This window comes from Heloderma suspectum, chromosome 6, assembly GCF_057233095.1.
Source record: "Heloderma suspectum isolate Gila_16-S chromosome 6, 16-S_ref, whole genome shotgun sequence".
Classification (NCBI taxonomy): Eukaryota; Metazoa; Chordata; class Lepidosauria; order Squamata; family Helodermatidae; genus Heloderma; species Heloderma suspectum.
The window spans coordinates 35,444,821-35,461,038 of record NC_139463.1 but is presented as its reverse complement, the minus strand read 5'-3'; positions in this window follow the sequence as shown (position 1 = coordinate 35,461,038).

The window sequence follows — 16,218 nt, the reverse complement described above, 5'->3', positions numbered from 1 at the left end:
CCCATATAGACATTTGCCTTGGCCGAAAGCTCATACTACAGACATCAGTTGGGCTGGGCTAAAAACTCAGAGCTCAGGCTACCGAACTGCTAAGAATCTTCTGGGACTTAATGTCACTGAAATGGGGCTTCCTCAAAAGCATTCAGCACTTAGCAGGATTAGGTCTTTATTCTCCAAGGATGCACACACAAAAATATGGCATAGCTTCAACAATAACATGTTTTTAACACAGTGAACTACAGCAATATTTTGTATTGGACTCTGATGCGTCATTATGAGATATATAAATATCTCATGAACTCTGAAATATTGAGAATATTTCATTACTGAGAAGAAACTCAAGAATACAGAGCTGTTCAAAACCAAGCACTGAGAGCATTTTTTTTAATTTGCTTGTGAAGGTTGAACACCAATTGAACAATAAATTAACTCTGAGTTGCTTACAATGAAAATGCCTACACTTTGGTGACTTTTGATACTCCTCTCAACATTTTTTGTTCAGTTTTGTCTGTGATTAGAATTGTACACCCTGATGTTATCTTCAGCATGTGTGGCACCAACAACTGGAAACATTTGGATGGCCACTGTGGGATACATGATGCTGGAGTAGATGGACTTTTATTATTTATGTATTTATGCATTTATTTATTGCATGTATATCCCACCCGTTTTCCTCCTTAAAGAACCCAAGGTGGCTTACATAATCCTCCTCCTCTCTGTTTTATCCTCACAACAACTACCTTGTCAGGTAGATAAGGCTGACAGTCTGTGACTGGCTCAAAGTCACCCAGTGACCTGCCATGGTCAAGTTGAGACTAGAACCAGGATCTCCCGATACCCAGTTGAACACTCTCGCCACTACACCACACTGGCTTTTAGACTGATCCATAATAGTACCATGTTCTTAAGCCATGTTCTTTGTCAAACAGACAAAGCCAGTTTGATTTATGTTACAACCTAAGAACATAGTACTATTATACCATGTTTGGTTTGACAACATAAATTTGATATGTGTCAACATCAGTGGAGGTCCTTATCTATGGGTCCATTCAGACAGAACCTCAGAGGGGGGCTATACGAGACTGAGAGCCTTCTCTGCTCTTGCCCTCCAGTTATATATGTACTGTATGTTTGTATTTAAAACATTGGTTGTTGTTGTTCAGTCGTTCAGTCATGTCTGACTCTTCGTGACCCCATGGACCATAGCACGCCAGGCCTTCCTGTCCTGCGCTCTCTCCCGGAGAGTGCTCAAGTTCATATTCATTGCATCCGTGATGCTATCTAGCCATCTCATCCTCTGCCGTCCCCTTCTCCTTTGGCCTTCAGTCTTTCCCAGCATCAGGGTCTTTTCCAGGGAGTTTTCTCTTCGCATTAGGTGGCCAAAATATTGGAGCTTCAGCTTCATTATCTGTCCTTCCAATGAGCACTCAGGGTTGATTTCCTTTAGGATGGACTGATTGGACCTCCTTGCAGTCCAGGGCACTCGTAAGAGTCTTCTCCAGCACCACAGTTCGAAAGCATCAATTCTTCGGCGCTCAGCCTTCCTTATAGTCCAGCTCTCACAGCCATACATTACTACTGGGAAAACCATAGCTTTGATTAGACGGACCTTTGTCGGCAAGGTGATGTCTCTGCTTCTTACTATGCTGTCTAGTTTGGCCATAGCTTTCCTCCCAAGGAGCAAGCGTCTTTTAATTTCATGGCTACAGTCACCGTCTGCGGTGATCTTGGAGCCCAAGAAAGTAAAATCTGTCACTGCTTCCATTTCTTCCCCTTCTATATGCCAGGAAGTGATGGGGCCAGATGCCATGATCTTAGTTTTTTTAATGTTGAGTTTCAAACCAGCTTTTGCACTCTCCTCTTTCACCCTCAACAAGAGGCTCTTTAGATCCTCTTCGCTTTCTGCCATTAGGGTGGTATCGTCTGCATATCGGAGGTTGTTGATAATTCTCCCAGCAATCTTAATTCCGACCTCTGATTCATCCAACCCGGCATTTCTCATGATGTACTCTGCATATAAGTTAAATAAGCAGGGTGACAATATGCAGCCTTGTCGTATTCCTTTCCCAATTTTGAACCAATCGGTTGTTCCATGTCTGGTTCTTACTGTTGCTTCTTGACCCTCGTACAGGTTTCTCAGGAGACAGGTAAGGTGGTCTGGTACTCCCATCACTTTAAGAATTTGCCACAGTTTGTTGTGATCCACACAATCAAAGGCTTTAGCGTAGTCAATGAAGCAGAAAGAGACGTTTTTCTGGAATTCTCTTGCTTTCTCCATGATGCAGCGAATGTTGGCGATTTGATCTCTAGTTCCTCTGCCTCTTCTAAACCCAGCTTGTACTTCTGGTAGTTCTCAGTTCGCATACTGCTGAAGCCTAGCTTGTAGGATTTTGAGCATCACCTTGCTGGCATGTGAAATGAGCGTAATTGTGCGGTAGTTTGAACACTCTTTGGCGTTGCCCTTCTTTGGAATTGGAATGTAAACTGACCTTTTCCAGTCTTGTGGCCACTGTTGAGTGTTCCAGATTTGTTGGCATATTGAATGCAGCACTTTAACAGCATCATCTTTTAGGATTTTAAATAGCTCGGCTGGAATACTGTCATCTCCGCTAGCTTTGTTGTTAGTAATGCTTCCTAAGGCCCACTTGACTGCACTCTCTAGGATGTCCGGCTCAAGTTCAGTGACTGCACTATCATGGCTATCAGGGACATTCAGATCTTTCCTGTATAGTTCTTCTGTGTATTCTTGCCACCTCTTCTTAATCTCATCTGCTTCTGTTAGGTCCCTGCCTTCTTTGTCCTTTATCATGCCCGTCTTTGCACAAAACGTTCCCTTGAGATCTCCAATTTTCTTGAAGAGATCTCTAGTCTTTCCCATTCTGTTGTTTTCCTCGATTTCTTTGCATTGTTCATTTAAGAAGGCCTTCTTGTCTCTCCTTGCTATTCTCTGGAACTCTGCATTCAGTTGGGTATATCTTCCCCTTTCTCCCTTGCTTTTCGCTTCCCTTCTTTCGTGAGCTACTTGTAAAGCCTCATCAGACAGCCACTTGGCTTTCTTGCATTTCTTTTTCTTTGGGATGGATTTCGTTGCTGCCTCCTGAACAATGTTACAGACCTCCGTCCATAGTTCCTCAGGCACTCTGTCTATCAGGTCTAATCCCTGAAATCTATTCCTCACCTCCACTGTATATTCATCAGGGATATGATTTAGGTCATACCTGAACGGTTTAGTGGTTTTCCCGACGTTCATCAATTTCAGCCAAAATTTTGCAAGAAGCAGCTCATGATCTGAGCCACAGTCAGCTCCAGGTCTTGTTTTTACTGACTGTATGGAGCTTCTCCATCTTTGGCTGCAAAGGACATAATCAATCTGATTTTGATATTGACCATCTGGTGACGTCCATGTGTAGAGTCGCCTCTTGTGCTGTTGGAAAAGAGTGTTTGCTATGATCAGCATGTTCTCTTGGCAAAACTCTATTAGCTTTTGTCCTGCTTCATTTTGTACACCAAGGCCATGCCTGCCTGTTATCCCGGTGATTTCTTGACTTCCTACTTTAGCATTCCAATCCCCTATGATGAAGAGGACATCTTTTTTTGGTGTTAGTTCTAGAAGGTGTTGTAGGTCTTCATAGAACCGATCAACCTCAGCTTCTTCAGCCTCAGTGGTTGGGGCATAGACTTGAATTACTGTGATGTTGAATGGTTTGCCTTGGATTCGTACTGAGATCATTCTATCATTTTTAAGATTGTACCCCAGTACTGCTTTTCCCACCCTTTTGTTGACTATGAGTGCTACTCCATTTCTTCGAAGGGATTCTTGCCCACAATAGTAGATATGATGGTCACCTGAATTAAATTCGCCCATGCCTGTCCATTTTAGTTCGCTGATTCCCAAGATGTCGATGTTCAATCTTGCCATCTCATGTTTGACCACCTCCAGCTTACCTTGATTCATTGATCTGACATTCCAGGTTCCTAAACAATATTGTTCTTTACAGCATCGGATTTTCTTTTCACCACCAGACACATCCACAGCTGAGTGTCCTTTCGGCTTTGGCCCAGCCGCTTCACTCTTTCTGGCGCTACTTGGAAATACCCTCTGCTCTTCCCCAGTAGCATATTGGACACCTTCCGACCTGAGGGGCTCATCTTCCGGCGTCATCTCTTTTAGCCTTGTGATATGTTCCATGGGGTTTTCTTGGCAAGAATACTGGAGTGGGTTGCCATTTCCTTCTCCAGTGGACCACATTTTGTCAGAACTCTCCGCCATGACCTGTCCATCTTGGGTGGCCCTGCACGGCATAGCTTATGGCTTCACTGAGTTACGCAAGCCCCTTCGCCACAACAAGGCAGTGATCCATGAAGGGGAAACATTGGTATTCCACCCTATATCCTTAAGATATCAGGGTGTTGTACAGATAAAATCAATTTAAACAGTATAAAGCAATAAATAATTTAAACAGCTAAAAACATATTAAACCATTAAACAAGCTAATATCAATTGAAATCTGAAACAATAAAACAGTTAAAACAGTGTGCAACTATAGGGAATGCATTTAGCCCTGAATGGCTTTGGTACAAAGCCATGTTTTAACTTGGCTCTGAAATGAAGCCAATGTATGCGCCAATTGGGCCTCCAAGGGGAGGGCATTTAGGGATGTTCGAGAATTCCACCACGGATGCCAGTGAGGCTGGATTCTTTAGAATCTGGCCCCCCAGAGTCCGTGGTGGAACGGGGCAATCCCCCCCGCCACCCCACGGAATCCCGCTGGGACGGAGCCTACCTGGCGGCAGCTCCGGCTCCTCTTCCGGCCGCTGCTGGGCTGCTGCGGCCGCAAATGGCGGTCATTGTACTGATAGTACAGGGCTGCTCACCACTGGATTCCGGCCACTGCCAGGCTGCTGCAGCCGCAAATGGCGGCCGTTACACCGGCCACCATTTGTGTCCCTGCCTTTTGCCGTGATAGGCTATGTAAATACTTACGTAGCCTATCATGGCAAAGAGCAGGGGCACAAATGGTGGCCACTACGCCATTTGCGCCCCTGCTCTTTGCTGTGATAGGCTATGTAAGTATTTACATAGCCTATCACGGCAAAAGCCAGGGACACAAATGGTGGCCGGTGTAACGGCCGCCATTTGCGGCTGCAGCAGCCTGGCAGCGGCCGGAATCCAGCTGTGGGCAGCCCTGGCCAGCGGCTCCATGGATTTCGGGGGGAGGGACGGAGCACCTCCCCCCCACTGCAGATGCCCTTGAATGGACCCAGGTAAGGGATTTGTACATTCCTAAGGGCATTCCACAGTTGGGGTGCCACAGTTGTTATGGCATGTTCTCTCCCGTTAGGCTCACCTAGTGCCTACATTGCATCTAGGGATGCACAAATCACTAAAACGCGAGCTTGCAGAGGTTCTTCAAATGTCATCCCAGAGCTTGCCTTGATTTATGCCCGCTTCAGATTGTGAGCTTTTGTTTGTTAACATGAACATGTGTACGTATTTTGGTACATATGAAAAAGTTCACTTTGTTCTCCCGTGGAATAAAGCATATTTGCATATATTTATCAAAAGTGTGGATTTTTCATGCATATTTTACAAATGTACACATTTTTGAACACATTTTTTTTGGGTTGCAAATCACATAGCAAACTAAGAAATTTACAGATTTTGCCTACACATTCCATTTGAGTCCACCCCCAAGTTCAGGGTTGTGAACTGGTAGGGATGGCAGAGAATTCCGCCACGGACTTCAGTGAGTCCGTGGTGGAATCCTCTGGAGTCCCCTGGAGTCCGTGGCGGAACGGAACAATCCCCCTCGCCACCCCACGAAACCTCCCTAGGACGGAATCTACCTTTTGTCGGCTGTCCGCGGGTTCAAATGGCGGCCCCAGTCTGCAGCCACCATTTCCCTCACTCTGTTAGCAGTGATAGGCTAAGTAAGTATTTACGTAGCCTATCACGGCAAAGAGCAGGGATGCAAATAGCATCTGTTACGCCATTTGTGTTCCTGCTCTTTTCATGATAGGCTACGTAAATATATACCTATCCTATCATGGCTAACGCAGGCATGCAAATGGTGGCCACTACGCCATTTGCGTACCTGCATTGCTGTGATAGGTTACGTATATATTTACGTAGCCTAGCATGTCAAACAGCAGGGACGCAAATGGCGTAGCAGCTGCCATTTCTGTCCCAGCTCTTTGCCATGATAGGCTACGTAAATATATATGTAACTATTATGGCAACACAGGGACTCAAATGGCAGCCACTATGGCAGCCGCCATTTGTGGTTGTGGCCCAGAAGTAGGGATGGCAGAGAATTCCTCCACAGATCTTGGTGAGGCCGAATGCTAGTGCATTCAGCCCCCCGAAATCTGTGGCGGAATGGACTTCCCCCCGCCCCCCCACGGATCCCCCCTGGGATGAGACTTACCTGGGGCGGATCTTCCAGGTGGCGGCGGCTCCGACGGTGGCTGTGGCGGCGGCGGCAGCGGCTGGTCTTCCAACTGGCTGCTGCCGCCACCATTTGCAGAGTTGTGGGTTTTTTTTTTCCAAGACGTGATAGGCTACGTAAAGATTTACATAGCCTATCATGGCTGGGTAAAAAAAACCACAAAAACCCACGTACGCAAATGGCAGTGGCTATGGCCGCCGCCATTTGCATTCCTTATTTTTGGTGTCTTAGTCTACGTAAGTATTTACGTAGACTAAGACGGCAAAAATAAGGGGAACGCAAATAGAGTAGCGGGTGCTATTTGCATCCCTTTTTGATGCGCCATTTTAGCCTACGTAAATATTTACGTAGACTAAGACGGCCAAAAATAGTACTATGCCCGCTATGCTGTTCGCGTTCCCCTTTATTTTTGCCATCATAGTCTATGTAAATATTTACGTAGTCTAAGACGGCCAAAAATAAGGAATGCAAATGGCGGCAGCCGTAGCCTCCGCCATTTGCGTATGCGTTTTTTTGTTTTGTTTTGTTTTTACCCAGAGCCCTCCGCAGCTGGAAATCCGGATGTGGACGGCTCTGGCCTGGGCCTGGCTGGCTGCTCTGCGGAGCTGCCGCAGAGCACAGCCGGCCATCGAGGACCCCGGGGGGGAGGAACGGAGCGCCTCCCCCCCGCCTAGGATTCCAGGGGGAGGGATGGAACGCCTCCCCCTCCACCATAAACATAATCCGCGAACAGTTAAGTCACTTTCGTACATCCCTACCCAGAAGCGGACGGAGGTCTGGCTGTAGGCGGCCCTGGCCGGCGGCTCCGCAGACTCGCCGCTGAGCGGAACCAGCCCTGCTGGAGAGGATTCCGGGGGGAGGGATGGATTGCCTCCCACCCATCGCAGATCCCCAGAATGGAGCCAAGTAAGTAATCTGCCCACCCCTATGAACTGGGTGAATCGAAGTTTAAAATGAACTGCAACTAATTTTTTCATATATCTCTAGCATTGACATCTCTTTGGCACCAAGCAATAACTTTTCTATTCTCCCAGGCTTTTCAAGGTTATCTTGCTGTGCAGTGCAATCATATACATGTTTACTCAAAAGTAAATCCCATTGATTTTAATGGGGCTTACTCCCATGTAAGTGAGTATAGGATTGCAGCCTTACAGTGTTATCCTATACAGATCTGCTCAGAGGTAATCCCCACTGGGTTCAAAGGGACTTACTCCCAAGGAAGTGCGTATAGGATTGCAGCCTTATTGTTTATAACATTTTAATTCAATTGATATTACTGAAGTATTGAAAAAACAACAACCCTCAGTTGATCTTGTTTTTGTTGTGTTCTATCGTGTTGTATTAATTGACATGGATATAAACATGTGTGCTGTCCCTTAACTGTCAATTTTAGTGTTTGTGTGTACACATACTCACACTTTAAGCTTTTTTAAAATGAAAAAAAATACTGTGGTCACTCTGAGGAGGAAAAAACAGTTATATGATGACTCATAAAGAAATAAAAGCATACACTCATCTTGCTATGGGTGTTATCTGATTAGTTGTGCAGATAACATATAACAGTAGGGATGTACAAAACTCACTTACCTGTTCACGGATGTGGTTCGCGGTGGGGGGGGAAGCACTCCATCTCTCACCCCGGAATCCTCGACGAGGGGGGAGGCGATCCGGTCCTCCCCCCTGGAATCCTGCCCAGCTGGCTCCACTCCGTGGCAGCTCCACAGAGCAGCCGGCCAGGGCTGTCCGCAGCCGGATTTCCAGCCGCGGACGGGCTGCTGTGGACGCAAATGGCGGCTGCCATAGCAGCCGCCATTTGCCTCCAGCCAGGCTGCCGTGATAGGCTACATAAGTATTTACATAGCCTATCACCGCAATCCCCACCCCCAAAAAAGCATACGCAAATGGTGGCGGCTACGTTTTAGCCTACATAAATACTTACATAGGCTGTTACGGCAAAAAAAGGGGCACACAAATAGCATAGTGGGCGCTATTTGCGTTCCTTTTCCCCCCCGACGTAATAGCTTACGTAAATATTTACATAGGCTAAAATGGCGGGGGGGAAAAGGAACGCAAATAGCGCCCACTATTTGCGTTCCCCTTTCTTTTCGCCATAGCCGCTGCCATTTGCGTACGCTGTGTTTTTTTTTTTTTTTGCTTGGGTTGCTGTGATAGGCTACGCAAACAGTAGATGCAAATGGCGGGCACTGCAGCCGGTCGGAAGACCAGCCGCTGCTGCTGCCAGAGCAGCCGCCGGAGCTGCCGCCATCTGGAACATCTGCCCCAGGTAAGCTTTGTCCCAGGAGGAATCCGCGGGGGGGGGGGGCAGGCCATTCCGCCATGGATTTTGAGGTCCGAATGCCAGTTCATTTGGCCTCACTGAAATCCATGGCGGAATTCTCCGCCATCCCTAGATAACAGTATTTGAGGAATGTATTACCAAAAATGGAACTGGGTGTGAAATGGGGGTGGGGGTGGGGGTGGAATGGTATGAAATTGGCCTTGAAACAATTAATTTTTGCCTGATTCAACAAAAAAGAAAAAAAATAAGGAAACACAAGAATTCCCAGTCAAGACTATAAATTTTATTTTGAAAATTGAAACCATGAAAAGCAAACACAGGTCTTGGGGGTGGGGAATGATCTAGGTAGGGATGGGGGAGAATTTCTCCCCGAAACTTGGGGGGACCGAATGCCAACAAAAATGTATAACGTAGCCTATCATGGCTGACTTTGCAGATCTAGCCGTGATAGGCTACGTAAATCATCACGTAGCCTATCAGGGGTGTGTGTTTTTTTTTTAACTTTTTATTTCACGGCCGGGTGAGGCGAGGCGCCTCCTCCCCAGTCTGAATTTTGGCCGGGCGAGAAGGGAAGCCTCCCCCCACTGGCCTGAACTTCAGGGAGAGCAGCGAAGCACCTCCCCCCCACCGCCAAGCAAGCTGCGAGACCAGGTAAGTGACTTTTGTGCACCCCTAGATCTAGGGTAATTGAATAGGCTCCACCCCATCATACAATGGAAATGATGTATACCTCCATTCCTAATATACAGTAAAATTAATGCTACATAGTAAGTAGTAATTCATAATATTCTGACAGCTAACACCTTGATGCATACTACAGTATTCCTAAGCTGAAACTGAAAGTGTTTCAGTTCTACAGGCTTGACTCTAGGGTTTGGTTGCCGTAGGCAAGAATCAGAAATCAGATGAACGGTGATAAATGCATTCTCAATTTTTGGCTGCTCCTAATATTGAGGTGCCCTGGGCAACTACCTGATTTGGCTTTGATGATCCAGATGGTTGTGAATGTTCACATCAATCTGACCAGTCTAAGAAACAAATAAGTTGAGGTACCTCTTCCATTTTCTTTAATCCTAGGGACTCACTTTTGCCTTTCTTTCCCTGCTGTAAAATAAGACAGCAGGAAGGATTTAGGACCCTCCAGTTTTTAAACCACAAATTAAGATGATTGTGAAGGAGGAGGCATACTATTAGAAGGGCTGCATCAGACTCCTATGAGGAAGAACTGATCCTATGCATGCAGTCATAAATACATACATTACAGGGACATGGCAAAGAAGGTAATTGGAAGCAGAGGCCAGAGTAGAATCCTAAAGGGATCAAAGGTTCTGCTAATAAAGCTGATAAATTTGAGTTAGGCAGTGGGTGGTTGGCACTTCAAATAATCCTTCAAGGTGATTCTAGCCCAGGCTTCCCCAACCCCAGTTCCCTCCAGATGTGTTTGAATAAAGTCTCATCATCCCTAGCAAACACATCTGGAGAGCACCAGGTTGAGGAAGGCTGGGCTATTTCCCCCCCCCGTCCAGCTCCTTCTTGTCGAAAACATCCCAAAAAACTGCATACTTCTCTGGGAGGATCATGGTAGCTGAAGAACTGCCAGAAGCAGATGAGGAGGGGGAGGAACGGGTTAAGGCCTGGACTGGGACTGGCACCTCGGTCGGGAGGCCATGCTCCCAGCAGTAGGGAGACGCAAACACCACTTGCTGAAGCTCCCAAGAAATCTGAGGATTATGCTTAGAGAGCCAGGAAACACCCAGCACGATTGGGTATTGGGGAACCTTGGCCAAGTGAAACTGAATCTGCTCAATGTGGGACTGGGCACGCAGAGTGAGCGGAGCTGTAATCCGGGTCACCAGGCCCAAAGAAAGAGGATGCCCATAGATGGTCTCCACTGCCAAGGGGGCAGGAAGGAACAGGGTAGGAATCTTGTGGAAGAGGGCGAAGGTTTCATCCATGAAACTGGTTGTAGCCCCCGAGTCCAATAAAGCCAGGGCCTCCACCCCACCCCACAGTGAGGAGTGGAGGTGAACATGCAATAGAAGATGGGAGGGCAGGGGGTTGTGGAAGTGACCCCCACACTGGAGACCCCCAACAGGCTTGGGGGGCAGCCTAGTCAGGCCTGGGAGTGAGGAGGAGGAAGGAGAGGAGGGGGAGGCAGAGGAGCTGCAGGTTTAGCATGGCAGGTTCTGGCAAAATGTCCCAGTTTTCCACACTGAAAGCATCGGTGTCCAGCACGCCACGGCTCTAGTTCCTCTGGCGGCAGTGGGGCTGGGTAGCTCCCAGTTGCATCGGGGTCTCCTCCTTCCTCACCGCAGGGGCGGGGGGTGGGGGAGGGGGTAGGAAACATGGGGGAATGGGAGGAGGGAAATTCCAGCCCCCAGCCCCCCGCCGGGTCTGCCGGGGCCCCTCCAGCCGACTATCTATCTGGAGGCAGGTCTGGATGAGCTCCTCCAAAGTAGGCAGGCTAGGCATGCATGCCAACTTGTCCAAGATCTTGTCATTCAAACCGTCCAAAAACTGAGCCACCAGAGCAGCATCATTCCACTGTAAATCCTGCATCAGCAAGCGAAAAGTTGTCGCATACCTGGAAACTGAGTCCTTGCCCCGCCTGAGGTGGCGAATCTCCCAAGAAGCCATCTTCGTGCACAGGGGGTCACTGAAAAATCTGGCCACCACTGTCATGAAACCTTGATAGTTCCCGAGCAGGGGGTCATTAACGAGAAGAAGTCCCGAAGCCCATTTAGCTGTCACGCCTGAAAGTAGGTTAATGATGAAGCCCACACAAATCTGTTCCATCAGGAAATCCTCAGGTCGAAGGCAAATGTACAGCTCCGATTGGGCCCAGAAAATCTGAAAAAGTCCTTTCTCACCAGAAAACTTCTCTGGCAAAGCCACCGGGCACTTGTGGCAGGGGGGAATCAGAGGTGTTGGGGGCTGAACAGCAGGTTGTAGATTCTGTACGGCAGTCGTCATTTGAGCCTGTTGATCATGGAAAATCTGGTTCTCTTGCGCCAGAGCTTGCACTACTGGGTCCCTGGCATAAGGATGTACACAAGTCCCCTTATCTGGCTCTGCCAGGTTCCACTGTGGGGGGAGGTGCTCCGCGCCTCCCCCCCGGAATCCTGTCCGGCTGGCTCCGCTCCAGGGGTATTCCGCAGAGCTGCCAGCCGGCTCCGCCAGCAGCCGGACATCTGGCCGCTGGCTAGCAGGGATGCAAATGCCAGCTGCTGTAGCCTCCGCGGTTGCATCCCTGTAGTCATCCGTGATAGGCTACGTAAAGACTTACGTAGCGTATCACGTCTGGCTTAAAAAACAAACAAACGCGCATACGCAAATGGTGGCAGCTACGGCCGCTGCCATTTGCGGTACTTATTTTTGGCCGTCTTAGTCTACGTAAATATTTACATAGACTAAGACGGCAAAAATAAGGGGGAATGCAAATAGCATCTGCTACGCTCTTTGCGTTCCCCTTATTTTCGCCATCTTAGTCTACGTAAATATTTATGTAGACTAAGATGGCCAAAAATAAGGAACGCAAATGCATACACATTTGCATACACATTTTTTTTTAAAACCGGATGTGATAGGCTATGTAAGTCTTTACGTAGCCTATCATGTCTTGTAAAAAACACACAAAAACAAAGCAACAAGACTGCAAATGGTGGTGGAGGCAGCCGCTGAAGCTGCTGCCAGAGCCGCCGCCGCCCGGAAGATCTGCCCCAGGTACGTTTCATCTCGGGGGTGATCTGCAGGGGGGTGGGGGGGCAGTCCGTTCTGCCACAGATTTCAGGGGGCTGAATGCACTGGCATTCGGCCTCACTGAGATCCATGGTGGAATTCTCTGACATCCCTACCCTGGCACCCTCCATTCGCCAGTAGGAGAAGAGAGAGAGAGAGAGAGAAAAGAGGAATGAGGATCAAGCCGTCAGGAGGCACCCTAGCGGCCTCTTTCAGTAGACTCCAATAGCCAACTCAAGACACAGACGAAAGGATTCTTTTCAAGGTTTTAATTCTTTTATAACTTAATGACTCTTTCAGATGCTAATCACCAGTGACTAAGCAAGGAACAGCAGAGTGGCCTATGTGCCAAGTAGGCAGTTGATCCCCATTTGAAGGAGAGTCACTTGAAGACCCTAAACTTATGGGTTAGGGAGAGATCCTCCCTCTTTCCCTTGGGTCCACAGGAGGCGGCCGTTGTTTGCTTGCCAAACGGGTGCTATGCCTCCTTTCCGCACCCTCCATCACTCGTCGCTCCCTGCGTCTGCGTCGAGCGTCTAGCAAGCCTTGTTCCTGCACTTTCTCACTGCTAGGATCACTATCTATCTCAGGAAGGCAGGCAAGAGGAACCTCTGCCAGCTGCTGTGCCTGTGAGGAATAAGCTGGCTCCTCTCCCACGGATTGCTGATCCTCCTCAGAATCAGAACTGCTCTGGGGTTCTATCAGCTCAGTTTCCACCCTGACAGTAACTGTGCATTTGGTTTCTTTTTCCTAGGTGCAGAACTTGGCATTTATCCCTATTAAATGTTTTCTGCCCAGCGCTCCAGTCTATCAAGATCTAGGGATGTCAGAGAATTCTGCCATGGATCTTGGTGAGGCCGAATGCCAGTGCATTCAGTCCCCGAACTCGGTGGCAGAACCGACTGCCCCCCGCCCCCCCGTGGATCCCCCCTAGGACGAGACTTACCTGGGGCGGATCTTCTGGGCAGCGGCGGCTCCAGTGGCATCTTCGGTTGTGGCGGTCTTCCGACCGGCTGCCGCCGCCACCACTTGCAATCTTGTAAAAAAACCCAAAACGTGATAGGCTACGTAAAGATTTACGTAGCCTATCATGGCTGGTTTTTTTTTTTTAAAAAAAAACACGTACGCAAATGGTGGCGGCCACAGCCACCGCCATTTGCGTTCTTTATTTTTGGCCATCTTAGTCTACGTAAATATTTACGTAGACTATGACAGCGAAAATGAATGGGAACGCAAATAGCATAGCGGCTAAATATTTACATAGGCTAAAATGGGGAATCAAAAAGGGAAGCAAATAGTGCCTACTACGCTACTTGCGTTCCCCTTTATTTTCTCCGTCATAGTCTACGTAAATATTTACGTAGATTAAGACGGCGAAAATAAGGAACGCAAATGGCGGTGGCCATAGTCACTGCCATTTGCGTACGTGGTTCTTCCCCCCCCCCCAGAGCCCTCCACGGCCGAAAGTCCCTGTGGAGCTGATCTGGCTGGATTAGGATTTTGGGGGAAGGTGCGGAGCGCCTCCCCCCCCCCACTGCAAATCACCCCGTCGAAAAGGTAAGTGACTTTTGTACATCCCCACATTCCCACCCAATTTTGTGTCATCTGCAAATCTGATCACAGTCCCTGCACCTCCTCCTCCAAGTCATTAATAAAAATGTTGAGGAGCACCAGGCCCAGGACTGAGCCCTGCGGTACCCCGCTCATTACCTCTCCCCAGTTTGAGAAGATCCCATTGATAAGCAGTCTTTGAGTCCAATTCTGTAGCCAACTGTGGATGCAGCGGATTGTTGTTTCATCTAGGCCACATTGGGCTAGGGATGTACTAAAGTCACTTACCTTTTCGAAGGGTGACATTCGTGGTGGGAGGGAGGTGCTCCGTCCCTCCCCCTGAAATTCTGGCCGGGGGGGAGGCGCTCCGTTCCTCCCCCCTGAAATTCTGGCCGGCCGGCTCCGCTCCGCAGGGATTCTGCGGAGCCGCCGGCTGGCACGGCCAGCGGCCGGACATCTGGCTGCTGGCAAGCAGGGACACAAATGGTGGCGGCCATAGCCGCTGCCGTTTGCATCCCTGTAGTCAGCCGTGATAGGCTACGTAAATGTTTACATAGCCTATCACTTTTTTTGTTTTGTTTTGTTTTTAACTGGAAATGGCGGCGGCCGCCACCGCACTGCCACCACACCGCTGCCGGAACTGCCGCCACCAGGAAGATCCACCCAAGGTAAGTCCTGTACTGGGGGGGCGGGGGGGCAGACCGTTCCGCCACCGATTTCGGGGGGCTGAATGCGTTGGCAATAGCGTTGCCCTTATTTTCGCTGTAGTCTACATAAAGATTTACGTAGACTACAGCGACCAAATAAGGAACGCGAATGGCGGCTCCCTATGGGGGCCGCCATTATCCGTACGCGCTTTTTTTTTTTTTTTAAAGTCGCCCGTGATAGGCTACGTGACGATTAATGTAGCCTATCACGGCTGACTTTGCAGATCTAGCCGTGATAGGCTACGTTAATCGTCACGTAGCCTATCACGGGGGCGTGTTTTTTTTTTTTAACTTTGGAGTTCGCGGCTGGGCGAGGCGGGAAGCCTCCTCCATGGCCTGAATTTCGGCTGGGCGAGGCGGGAAGCCTCCCCCCCGGCCTGAACTTCGCGGGGGGAGCAGCGAAGCGCCTCCCCCCCACCGCGAACAAGCTTCTACGACAGGTAAGTGACTTTCGTCCACCCCTAGAAATTGGAGAGACAATTTCACTGAATTTCTCCAGGAGGAGGATAAATTCTCCATCACCTTCTCAAAGGTAGGGACACAGCACAGGGTTGAAGCACAGCTTCTTTCTTTTATTCCTGAGGTGTGTTGTTGTTGTTGTTGTATTTCACTGCCCTTGCAAGTGGTAAGAGCAGAAACTGTAGAGAAACCATTTTACTTTCTCTTTTCTACAATGCACCATACCTGGAATTGTTCTGGGGCTTTGGGGGGTGGGGGTGGGGAAGGAGGGGAAAGTGGTGAACAATAGTGAAAAAAAGAGAATCACGGAATCATAGAATAGTAGGGTTGGAAGGGTCCTATAAGACCATCGAGTCCAACCCTCTGCTCGATGCAGGAATCCAAGTCAAAGCATCCCTGACAAGTGGCTGTCCAGCTTCACCTTGAATGCCTCCAGCATGGGAGAGCCCACCACCTCCCTAGGTACTTGGTTCCATTGTTGTATTGCTCTAACAGTCAGGATGTTTTTCCTGATGTTCAGCCAGAATCTGGCTTCCTGTAACTTGAACCCATTATTCTGTGTCCTGAACTCTGGGATGATCGAGAAGAGATCCTGGCCTTCCTCTCTGGGACAACCTTTCAAGGACTTGAAGAGCACTATCATATCTCCCCTCAGTCTTCTCTTCTCAAGGCTAAACATGCCCAATTCTTTCAGTCTCTCTTCATAGGGCTTTGTTTCTAGTCCCCTGATCATCTTTGTTGCCCTCCTCTGACCCTTTCCAGCTTGTCTGCATCCTTCTTAAAGTGCGGTGCCCAGAACTGGACACAGTTCTCCAGATGAAAATTATGTGCATTGGCTTTTTATTTCTAGGGGGGGGGGGTAATAGAAAAATAAAAGAAAATCCTCAGAACGTTTCTAAGAAAAATGTCTTCTGAATTTTTTTGGCTTAGCTGTAGTCATTCTTCAGGGTTCACCAGCTTCCCCAGGGTTTTCCAAAAGTTAAATTTCTGAGGGGTGATTGTGGATACATCTCGT